General features: G+C 46.5%; 1 long non-coding RNA gene across 1 annotated transcript in view; it reads left to right on the top strand.

Annotated features, from left to right (window-relative positions):
• The window catches only part of LOC134935649 (uncharacterized), a 54944-nt gene extending 43718 nt beyond the window's left edge, over positions 1-11226 (top strand). The window contains exons 2-3 of the long non-coding RNA XR_010180308.1: positions 9615-9728; positions 10338-11226. This is a non-coding gene — a long non-coding RNA (uncharacterized LOC134935649). The remainder of the gene's footprint in view (positions 1-9614; positions 9729-10337) is intronic.
• Positions 11227-12312: the final 1086 nt, after the last annotated feature.

The raw sequence follows: 12312 nt of genomic DNA, 5'->3' as shown, positions 1-12312 counted from the left end.
CATGCACACTTTAACAAACCCATCATTTCAGCGACAGGGTCTGCCACACGACTGTGGCTGAAATGACTGGTTGGTTTGGGCCCCCACCAAAAAAGAAGCAATCAATCTCTCCTTGCACAAACTGGCTCTACAGAGGCAGGATGTCCACGTCCTCATCATCGTCCGATTCCTCACCCTTCTCACTGTGTACATCCCCCTCCTCACAGAGTATTCGTCCCCATTGGAATCCACATCACAGGTCCCTGTGTACTTTCTGGAGGCAATTGCTGGTAAATGTTTCCACGGAGGAATTGATTATAATTCATTTTGATGAACATCATCTTCTCCACATTTTCTGGAAGTAACTTCCTACGCCGATCGCTGATAAGGTTACCGGCTGCACTAAACACTCTTTCGGAGTACACACTGGAGGGGGGGCAACTTAGGTAAAATAAAGCCAGTTTGTGCAAGGGCCTCCAAATTGCCTCTTTTTCCTGCCAGTATACGTACGGACTGTCTGACATGCCTACAGTCAGAGCCGGCCATAGCTATAGGCAAACTAGGCAATTGCCTAGGGCATTTGATATGCCCAGGGGCATCAGCAGTTTCTGCTGATTAAAATGATATGCAGCATGCCTATATTCTGTGTGTAACATTTCATATGCAGATACAGCCACAGTCTCACACAGTATAAAGGCATGCTGTATATCATTTTAATCAGCAGAAGCTGCTTGTGCATCCTAGCCACATAACAATGCAAATAAGATGCATTTTCATTAAAAAATGTGCCCGACGTTAGCACTGAGGCAAGATTTATGAGGACACATCTGTATCCAAGCAGAGGCAGAGGTCCCAGTGTTAGTGGCAGTGTGATTGCTGTGTGCATGTGAGTGGGTTGGTTGTGCAGTAGTGTTCGGAATATGTGTAAGGAGCATTATGTGTGTCATGTAAAAATGCATTAATGTGCAACATATGTATAAGGGGCACTATGTGTCATTATGTGTATAAGGGCATTAATAATGTGTGGCATACAGTATGTGTAACAGGGTACTACTGTATTTGTCATTATGTGTATAGGGGCACTAACAATGTGCAGCAAATGTGTAGGGGGCACTATGTGTGTCATTATGTGTATTAGGGCATTAATAATGTGCGGCATATGTGTAAGGGACATTCTGTGTAAAAGGGCATTAATAAAGGTTGTCATAATGTGTAAGCACATTATGTTTAGAAGGACATTAATAATGTGTCTCATATGTGTTAGGGGCATTACTGTGTGGAATTATGTGTTTAAGGTGCTCTTCTATGTGGTGTTGCGTATAGAAAGGGTACTACTGTGTCGTCTAATGTGAATAAAGAGCAATAGGGTGTAGTGTAATGTGAATAAGGAGCAATTCAGTGTGATGTAATGTGAATAAGGGGCTCTACTGTGAGGAGTAACGTTTATAAGGTAAAGTGATACTACTGTGGGATGTAATATTAATTATGGAAACTATCGCATGATCAAATGTGAATAAAGTTCAGTACTGTGTGGCGTATTTGGAATTGGGGTTACTATTGTGTGGCCATGCCCCTTGCCAGCAAAAACACACCCCTTTTTGGGCTGTGCGCCAAATGTGCGAACTGTTCCTATTTAAAATATAGGGGGTACAAACACCAAAATAAGGACTGTTATGGCTGAGGGGTGATGGTTCTGGGAAAGAAGTGCAAGGTCAGAGGCGGAACCAGGGGTGGTGCTAGGGGGCACCAGCCAAAATCTTGCCTAGGGCATCATATTGGTTAGGGCCGGCTCTGCCTACAGTGATGCTGTCACTCATATAATCCTCCACCATTCTTTCAATGGTGACAGAATCATATGCAGCGACAGTAGACGACATGTCAGTAATCGTTGGCAGGTCCTTCAATCCGGACCAGATGTCAGCTATCGCTCCTGACTGCCCTGCATCACCGCCAGTGGGTGGTTTTGGAAATGTTATCCTTTTCCTGGCAGCTCCAGTGGCGTGAGAAAATGAAGGAGGAGCTGTTGGCGGGTCACGTTCCGCTTGACTTGACAATTGTATCACCAGCAGGTCTTTTAACATCTGCAGACTTGTGTCTGCCGGAAAGAGAGATACAACGTAGGTTTTAAATCTAGGATCGAGCACGGTGGCCAAAATGTAGTGCTCTGATTTCAACAGATTGACCACCCGTGAATCCTGGTTAAGCGAATTAAGGGCTCCATCCACAAGTCCCACATGCCTAGCGGAATCGCTCCGTTTTAGCTCCTCCTTCAATCTCTCCAGCTTCTTCTGCAAAAGCCTGATGAGGGGAATGACCTGACTCAGGCTGGCAGTGTCTGAACTGACTTCACGTGTGGCAAGTTCAAAGGGTTGCAGAACCTTGCACAACGTTGAAATCATTCTCCACTGTACTTGAGTCAGGTGCATTCCCCCTCCTTTGCCCATATCGTGGGCAGATGTATAGGCTTGAATGGCCTTTTGCTGCTCCTCCATCCTCTGAAGCATATAGAGGGTTGAATTCCACCTCGTTACCACCTCTTGCTTCAGATGATGGCAGGGGAGGTTCAGGACTGTTTGCTGGTGCTCCAGTCTTCGGCACGCGGTGGCTGAATGCCGAAAGTGGCCCGCAATTCTTCGGGCCACCGACAGCATCTCTTGCATGCCCCTGTCGTTTTTTAAGTAATTCTGCACCACCAAATTCAATGTATGTGCAAAACATGGGACGTGCTGGAATTTGCTCAGATGTAATGCACGCACAATATTGGTGGTGTTGTCCGATGTCACAAATCCCCAGGAGAGTCCAATTGGGGTAAGCCATTCTGCGATGATGTTCCTCAGTATCCGTAAGAGGTTGTCAGCTGTGTGCCTCTTATGGAAAGCGGTGATACAAAGCGTAGCCTGCCTAGGAACGAGTTGGCATTTGCGAGATGCTGCTACTGGTGCCGCCGCTGCTGTTCTTGCTGCGGGAGGCAATACATCTACCCAGTGGGCTGTCACAGTCATATAGTCCTGAGTCTGCCCTGCTCCACTTGTCCACATGTCCGTGGTTAAGTTGACATTGGGTACAACTGCATTTTTTAGGACACTGGTGACTCTTTTTCTGACGTCTGTGTACATTTTCAGTATCGCCTACCTAGAGAAATGGAACCTAGATGGTATTTGGTACCGGGGACACAGTACCTCAAACAAGTCTCTAGTTGCCTGTGAATTAACGGTGGATACCGGAACCACGTTTCTCACCACCCAGGCTGACAAGACCTGAGTTATCCACTTTGCAGCAGGATGACTGCTGTGATATTTCATCTTCCTCACAAAGGACTGTTGGACAGTCAATTGCTTACTGGAAGTAGTACAAGTGGTCTTCCGACTTCCCCTCTGGGATGACGATCGACTCCCAGCAGCAACAACAGCAGCGCCAGCAGCAGTAGGCGTTACACTCAAGGATGCATCGGAGGAATCCCAGGCAGGAGAGGACTCGTCAGACTTGCCAGTGACATGGCCTGCAGGACTATTGGCTTTCCTGGGTAAGGTGGAAATTGACACTGAGGGAGTTGGTGGTGTGGTTTGCAGGAGCTTGGTTACAAGAGGAAGGGATTTAGTGCGGGCAGTACGGATGGTGTAATGGTTAGCATTACTGCCTCACAGCACTGAGGTCATGGGTTCGATTCCCACCATGGCCCTAACTGTGGGGAGTTTGTATATTCTCCCCGTACTTGCGTGGGTTTCCTCCGGGTACTCCGGTTTCCTCCCACAATCCAAAAATATACTGGTAGGTTAATTGGCTCCCAACAAAATTAACCCTAGCATGAATGTGTGTGCGTGTACATGTGATAGGGAATATAGATTGTAAGCTCCACTGGGGCAGGGACTGATGTGAATGATCAAATATTCTCTGTAAAGCGCTGCGGAATATGTGTGCGCTATATAAATAACTGGTAATAATAATAATAATAATAATTTAGTGGTCAGTGGACTGCTTCCGCTGTCATCCAAAGTATTTGAACTTGTCACTGACTTCTGATGAATGCGGACCAGGTGACGTATAAGGGAGGATGTTCCTAGGTGGTTAACGTCCTTACCCCTACTTATTACAGCTTGACAAAGGCAACACACGGCTTGACACCTGTTGTCCGCATTTGTGTTGAAATAATTCCACACTGAAGAGGTGATTTTTTTTGTATTTTGACCAGGCATGTCAATGGCCATATTCTTCGCCCGGACAAGAGGTGTCCCCCCGGGTGCCTGACTTAAACAAACCACCTCACCATCAGAATCCTCCTTGTCAATTTCCTCCCCAGCTCCAGCAACACCCATATCCTCATCCTGGTGTACTTCAACAGTGACATCTTCAATTTGACTATCAGGAACTGGACTGCGGGTGCTCCTTCCAGCACTTGCAGGGGGCGTGCAAATGGTGGAAGGCGCATGCTCTTCACGTCCAGTGTTGGGAAGGTCAGGCATCGCAACCGACACAATTGGACTCTCCTTGTGGATTTGTGATTTCGAAGAACGCACAGTTCTTTGCTGTGCTTTTGCCAGCTTAAGTCTTTTCATTTTTCTAGCGAGAGGATGAGTGCTTCCATCCTCATGTGAATCTGAACCACTAGCCATGAACATAGGCCAGGGCCCCAGCCGTTCCTTGCCACTCCGTGTCGTAAATGGCATATTGGCAAGTTTACGCTTCTCATCAGACGCTTTAAATTTTGATTTTTTTGGTCATTTTACTGAACTTTTGTTTTTTGGATTTTACATGCTCTCTACTATGACATTGGGCATCGGTCTTGGCAGACGACGTTGATGGCATTTCATCGTCTCGGCCATGACTAGTGGCAGCAGCTTCAGTACGAGGCGGAAGTGGATCTTGATCTTTCCCTATTTTAACCTCCACATTTTTGTTCTCCATTATTTAATGTGTGGAATTATATGCCAGTATCAATAGCAATGGCCTACTACTATATATACTGCGCACAACTGAAATGCACCACAGGTATGGATGGATAGTATACTTGACGACACAGAGGTAGGTAGAGCAGTGGCCTTCCGTACCGTACTGCTATATATACTGGTGGTCACTGTCAGCAAACTGCAAAACTAAAATGCACCACAGGTATAGAATCTAGATGGATAGTATACTTGACGACACAGAGGTAGGTAGAGCAGTGGCCTTCCGTACCGTACTGCTATATATACTGGTGGTCACTGTCAGCAAAACTCTGCACTGTACTCCTCCTATATAATACTGCTGGTCCCCAGTCCCCACAATAAAGCAGTGTGAGCAGAGATATATGCAGCACACTGAGCACAGATATGGAGTGTTTTTCAGGCAGACAACGTATACTGATGGTCACTGGTCAGCAAAACTCTGCACTGTACTCCTCCTATATAATATACTGGTGGTCCCCAGTCCTCACAATAAAGCAGTGTGAGTACAGATATATGCAGCACACTGAGCACAGATATGGAGTGTTTTTCAGGCAGACAACGTATACTGGTGGTCACTGTCAGCAAAACTCTGCACTGTACTCCTCCTATATAATACTGCTGGTCCCCAGTCCCCACAATAAAGCAGTGTGAGCACAGATATATGCAGCACACTGAGCACAGATATGGAGTGTTTTTCAGGCAGACAACGTATACTGGTGGTCACTGTCAGCAAAACTCTGCACTGTACTCCTCCTATATAATATACTGGTGGTCCCCAGTCCCCACAATAAAGCATTGTGAGCACAGATATATGCAGCACACTGAGCACAGATATGGAGTGTTTTTCAGGCAGACAACGTATACTGGTGGTCACTATCAGCAAAACGCTGCACTGTACTCCTCCTATATAATACAGCTGCTCCCCAGTCCCCACAATTAAGCAATAAGCACAAATATTTGCATCAAGATTAATAAACGGAGAGGACGCCAGCCACGTCCTCTCCCTAACATTTCCAATGCACGAGTGAAAATGGCGGCGACGCGCGGCTGCTTATATAGAATCCGAATCTCGCGAGAATCCGACAGCGGGATGATGACGTTCGGGCGCGCTCGAGTTAACCGAGCCATACGCCAGAATCCGAGTATGCCTCTGACACGTGTAAAATGGGTGAAGTTCGGGGGGGTTCGGTTTCCGAGGAACCGAACCCGCTCATCACTACAAAAAACGGGACTGTCCCGCGAAAATCAGGACAGTTGGGAGGTATGATCTCAGGGCTTCCAGGCTGGCAGTCCAGGTGCTGTGTTACGGAGTCAGGGTCTCTGGGCGCGGCTGTGGTGGGGAGGCACTTCTGTGACATCACGCGCAGAGGAGGCTCCGGGGCTCAGAGAGTATGCGGCGCAGGGAGGGTTATGAAAGCCTTCCGCTGCGCAGCTTTCATACACATCTATGCCAGTGGCCGCAGCAGCTTTTGTTCCACCTGTGCCGCGGCTAGGGAGTGGGGATTGTTAATGGCGGAGGGGGCAGGCGGACTGGCAGCAGGACATAGGACGCTGCAGTAAAAGGATGTTTTTTCCCTATCTACAGCGCAGAGACTTGCTGCAGATGCAGGGGCATACCCTCCAGCTGCATCTTTTTGGCAGGTACAGGAACTTTTTTTTATGGTCTGTACCGATTTTTGACTCTCCAAGCTTCCACTGCAAGTATATGAAAAGGGGCGTTGCCATGGCGCTGTACACGTGGGCACGCCCCTTTTCGAATTTGTATCAATGTTTATGTGTAAATTGTTGGAGGGTATGTTGCTGCAGATGCAGTGGGCCTATTTTGGGGTGTGGGGCTGGAGCTGTAGCTCCATCAGTCCCATTGCTAATCCTGCTCTGTGAAAACACAGCAGCCAAAGGGCAGAGCCTCCCATTGGATGTAACATGTGTGGGAGGGAGTTTCTCGCCCAATCAGCTGTGGACTGGGTGTGATAGACCTGCTGCTAACCCAATGAGCTAGGAGCTCTAGCCACGCCCAGCGTTAGAGGTCAAGGCACAGAGTCACAGGGCTATTATATAGGAGATAATGCAATACAATTCCATAGCAGAAATTCATAAAAAAAGAATAAAAACGAGAGAGATTAAAAATCATAAAAGACGTATTATACAGTATAAAGCTGATTAGATAAATATAAATTCATCTAAAAAACATTTGAGCTCAAAATCAAAGTTAAGGCCTAACGGGACTAAAGTGTGGAGTACGTAAATCCATTTCATCTCACAGTTGGCCAGTCTTTTTTCAAGATCCCTACCCTTTGGATAGGCTTCTTCTACTGCCCACTTACCATTCTGTTATAGATTGAGAGAAGAGCTGGACTATGAAACTATTTTCAATTCTGTCAAGTCTGTTAATGAAACCCACCAAGAAAATTACAGAGAAAACAGCAGAGATTCAGTATGATTTACCAATGTCAATATACCAACAGTGGTATCCCGGCCTCCAGTATGCTGTCAGTGGGGCGAGCACAAAGAGTCCACTCGCCAGGCTGCGGGCTTGGTGGCTCATTGCGCTCGCCACAGGATCTATTCCCAAGCTATGGGTGTCGTGGACACCCACAAGTGCGAATAGTCCTGTAGTGCTGGTATTCCGGATGGCGGCATCCAAGTCCCGGCTCTGTTCTTTCTGCCTGTCTCGGATCCAAAAATGATGCAAAACTTCTTCCCAGCGTTGGATCTTGCGTTTTGCTCAGCAATTGCCTTAAGCTGATCTCTCACTTCCTGTATGCTAAATTCATATGCCAAATACCTCCCAACTTTTGGAATGGCCAGTGAAGGACGTGCGCACGGCCTGTAAGGGGATGGAGCCTCGCAAAAATGGTCCGGGGCTCGGGAGAAGGTGGGCGTGCATGCACTATGATCCCTGTTTTTTTTATTTTGGGGGCGTGCCCAGCGCTCCCCGAGCAGCTGGGCAGCCCCTTGCTCTCCTCCTCGCACTGTTCAGATACCAAAGCGTATGCACAGCATCTATTCAGTGATCACCGGCTGCTATGCAAAGCAGAGCAGCAGTGATCACTGCTTCTCCCAACTGTTCCCCCCTGCCCGCGGGACACTGCGACCCGCGGGAGGGACAGCGGGACAGTGTCCGAATAGCTGGACTGTCCCACTGAAATCAGGACAGTTGGGAGGTATGCAAATGTGACTACTAATTAGCGGATTAGGCAACATGATCTTTGTAACAAAACTGCAATTCCTATGGGCACATTTGCCTTTTTACCGTTTGGCTTATATGGGTCAAATGTTTCTGACACTAGTAATACTCTTTTGCCAATATCTCCATCGACCAATGTGTGACCTCTACTAGCAACTGTAAGTGAAAATACAAATTTTTTTTTTTTTACTTCCATCCTCTTGTTTGTTGTATTGCAACAGATGCTGACACACACTAGTTTGCTATGCTTCTTGTCTATTCTCCATGAGAAATGAGACCTGAATCCTGATGTATTGTGAATAAATGCTATTTCCCATCTTCCTGGCCTGCCCTTTAAGGTTAAACAATTGGGTAAATCAAAACTGCCTGCACAGCTTCCCTCTGGAAGCATCTAGCCTTACCGGCAGTTACTGGGCCGGATTAACGATGGGGCTGATGGAGTTACAGCTCCAGGCCCACCTTTCAAATAGGCCCACCTCATCTGCAGATTGCTGTGCTGCTGAAGATAAACAGATTTTTTTTTCTTCCTTCTACAGCATTCTTGTAGTGGACATCCAAAATCCACCAAACCACCTTCACCCACCCACCCATGGCCGCAATTGTCATTCCCCCAGGGGTCAACCAGGAGTGTCTCCCTTTGTTCATTAGTAGACTCTCACATTACACTATTAATATATGTGAAGAGGGAAAGGGGAGATTAAGTGGGTTGAATGTTGGAGCTAGCTATGGCCTCCATGGTGCTAGCCATACCCCATAATCCCTGTACAGACACACTGCCAGCATTGGTCACACCCCCTGCGGCGTCACACAACAGGCCTTTCCTAAATTTCTGCTCCAGGCCTTTGTGGACCTTAATCTGTGTTCCATTCTCTTCAAGATTCATGACAAACAGTTGCTACAGCCTCTATAATGTAACTGTGGAGCTGAGAGGTAACTAGCTAGCTGGTGGGAAGGGGGCAAGCGCAACAAAGCCCCTTGCGGGCTCACTGTGCTCGCTACGCTCAGTGACTCTCTGCGCTCACCACAGGTTTTATTTATGGACACCCACTAGTGGGAATAGTCCCCGTCAGTCGGCATGCCGACTGTCCGGGCTTTAAACTGGGCGGGTTTCACCGCATCCCATCTATACTTACATATCACACAGTCTGTTGTTGTCTTTATTCTATTCTATTAATGTGTAGTGAGAAACTATATGTTATGTCTAGGTAAATATATAAGTATGATAATTATTCTTCACATGAATTTGCCGACTTGCGCTGCACCATAGAGTGCAGGTCGGATCACTACTGCAGCAGGAGGTGTCTGCTTGTAATAGATGCCTCCTGCTGCATTACCATAGAGTGCTATCACTGCTGCTTCCAAGGAAGTAGCAGTGATAGCAACTCCAACCACATCTGAATCAGGCCCCTAGTGGATCTGGAGAACTCACACAGTTAAAGTGGTGGGTGGAAGTGTGGGATAATGGCTTAGAGGAGCTTTCATGTAAACTGCTTTCCTGTCACTCAGGACTGATTGTGGTTTTCCAGGTATCTCTGATCCAGCCATTGATACAAGGCAAGTGGCAGAAGACCTCAGTGGTAGAAGTGGGAGAACTGCAGCCACTGCACAGAGATGACAGCAGCAGAGCTGACAAGCTGGAGGTAAGTCATGCTTAATGCTTCCAGCCTGGCATCCAAACCCTAGGAACTGCAGCTGCTGGGTGGACAGGGCATACTTGCTGTTGTAGTTCAGCGGTATGAATCATACATTTGCTTAGCTTAACATTGGGAAGTTGGCCACATGGGGGGTTCTAAGTAAATGACAGGGGTTGTCTGTAAGTGGGCAACTCCTTTAATGACCCTATTTGAATGGCTCAATTATGTATCTTTGAGCTGTAACTCACATCAGCCAAATACTGCTACAGGGTGACCTCTAATTCCTGTTCCTTCATTGCTCTTTGCTGTTAGTAAATAATCCCCAGTAAAGTTGTGGTATAACTATCTCCCACTTGTTGCTAGCCATGTATTGCAGCCAATACCAGCTGCTCACCAAGTATATATTCTGCATAATCTCCTTACTGTCCCTGTATTACTCCTGTGATGGATTTACTCATGAGATGAGGGAACATCAGGATCTTGGGTCACTCCTTTCAGTGTTTCATGTTGCAATCTCACAGGTGTAACACTTCCATACTTGGTTGGGTGTAGACATATTTTGGAGATTAGTGGTCATCGGGACGTTCATACTGAGAATTTCCATCTCTCTTGCAGATGGATATTGAGGAGCTGCAGATACAATTGGCCGAACTCCGCCAAGAATCGAAACAGCTGTATAATGCCATTTCTATTCTGAGTGACCAATTTAAAGGCTATTCTGTTCTGCCATGTAATAGTGTGACATATATACTCTGGTAGTAACTCATTTATCTAAGTGTAAATCTATAAAAACTTTATCAACCGGCTCACCCCCCCTTTGGTCTTCAACATAATGGCCACAATCAGGGATAAAGCAGTGACATAGCAGCAGAATCCCACTCATTTCCCTTATGTTATCACACACATATAACCAATACAAAACCAATACCCAAGGCCTTGCAACAGACTGACCTCACATTCTTCTGCCATGCTCAAACCTCCAACACCTGGGATTGGTGTGCGTGCCTCTGGAACACAGTCCGTATACTCTTCCAGAGAGTAGGCCATATGTTCTGCAGAATGAGGCTGACTGCTCCCAGGAGCCCTGGCACTGATGCCTCCCCCCTCAGTGCTGAGGAGATGCCGATAACTGTATATGAGGAGTTACCTGTGCACATGCAATTTTCTAGTATTTACAGTCACATGACCGCATCCCGTTTAGGAGACCCATTTGTGAAGAGCAGAGACTGGTGGCTACATTATGGTTTTTGGCTACCGGAAGGACACTGGCTAATCCACGGTACAGTACAGCTACAGTATATCATCTCAGGCTTAGGGAGAGATAATACCTGTGAGGCCATCACTCAAGTTCTTCAGGAGTAATACATGATGGTAAATCCAAAGTTAATACACATAATTCAATAAAAATTATTTTGATTTACATAACAAGTATATAACCAAACACATTTATATATTAAAACAATAAAAAGTAAATAAATATAAATATTAACGTATAGAAAATAAAGCAAACAACTATAAATAATAAATAATATTTTCAAATCAAATGAGAATGATTAATTACATTTGTTCGCACTCAAATGTTTCAGCAAAATGAAGCATGATGGTTGTGCCTGCTATAGCTGCTGTTGTTGGAGGTGAATGGTGGGTAAATACAGGGGAGGGGAGCAATAGGCCTTCTTTCAAAGTTAGGATATTGGAGAAAGTGCCTAGGTGGGGGTGGGGATGGCTGAGGCAATGGGGCAGGGCAGATGTAGAGATGAGCGCCTGAAATTTTTCGGGTTTTGTGTTTTGGTTTTGGGTTCGGTTCCGCGGCCGTGTTTTGGGTTCGAACGCGTTTTGGCAAAACCTCACCGAATTTTTTTTGTCGGATTCGGGTGTGTTTTGGATTCGGGTGTTTTTTTCAAAAAACACTAAAAAACAGCTTAAATCATAGAATTTGGGGGTCATTTTGATCCCAAAGTATTATTAACCTCAAAAACCATAATTTACACTCATTTTCAGTCTATTCTGAATACCTCACACCTCACAATATTATTTTTAGTCCTAAAATTTGCACCGAGGTCGCTGTGTGAGTAAGATAAGCGACCCTAGTGGCCGACACAAACACCGGGCCCATCTAGGAGTGGCACTGCAGTGTCACGCAGGATGTCCCTTCCAAAAAACCCTCCCCAAACAGCACATGACGCAAAGAAAAAAAGAGGCGCAATGAGGTAGCTGTGTGAGTAAGATTAGCGACCCTAGTGGCCGACACAAACACCGGGCCCATCTAGGAGTGGCACTGCAGTGTCACGCAGGATGTCCCTTCCAAAAAACCCTCCCCAAACAGCACATGACGCAAAGAAAAAAAGAGGCGCAATGAGGTAGCTGTGTGAGTAAGATTAGCGACCCTAGTGGCCGACACAAACACCGGGCCCATCTAGGAGTGGCACTGCAGTGTCACGCAGGATGTCCCTTCCAAAAAACCCTCCCCAAACAGCACATGACGCAAAGAAAAAAAGAGGCGCAATGAGGTAGCTGTGTGAGTAAGATTAGCGACCCTAGTGGCCGACACAAACACCGGGCCCATCTAGGAGTGGCACTGCAGTGTCAC

The sequence above is a fragment of the Pseudophryne corroboree genome, chromosome 6, assembly GCF_028390025.1.
Source record: "Pseudophryne corroboree isolate aPseCor3 chromosome 6, aPseCor3.hap2, whole genome shotgun sequence".
Classification (NCBI taxonomy): Eukaryota; Metazoa; Chordata; class Amphibia; order Anura; family Myobatrachidae; genus Pseudophryne; species Pseudophryne corroboree.
This window is presented reverse-complemented; position numbering and strand designations above follow the sequence as displayed.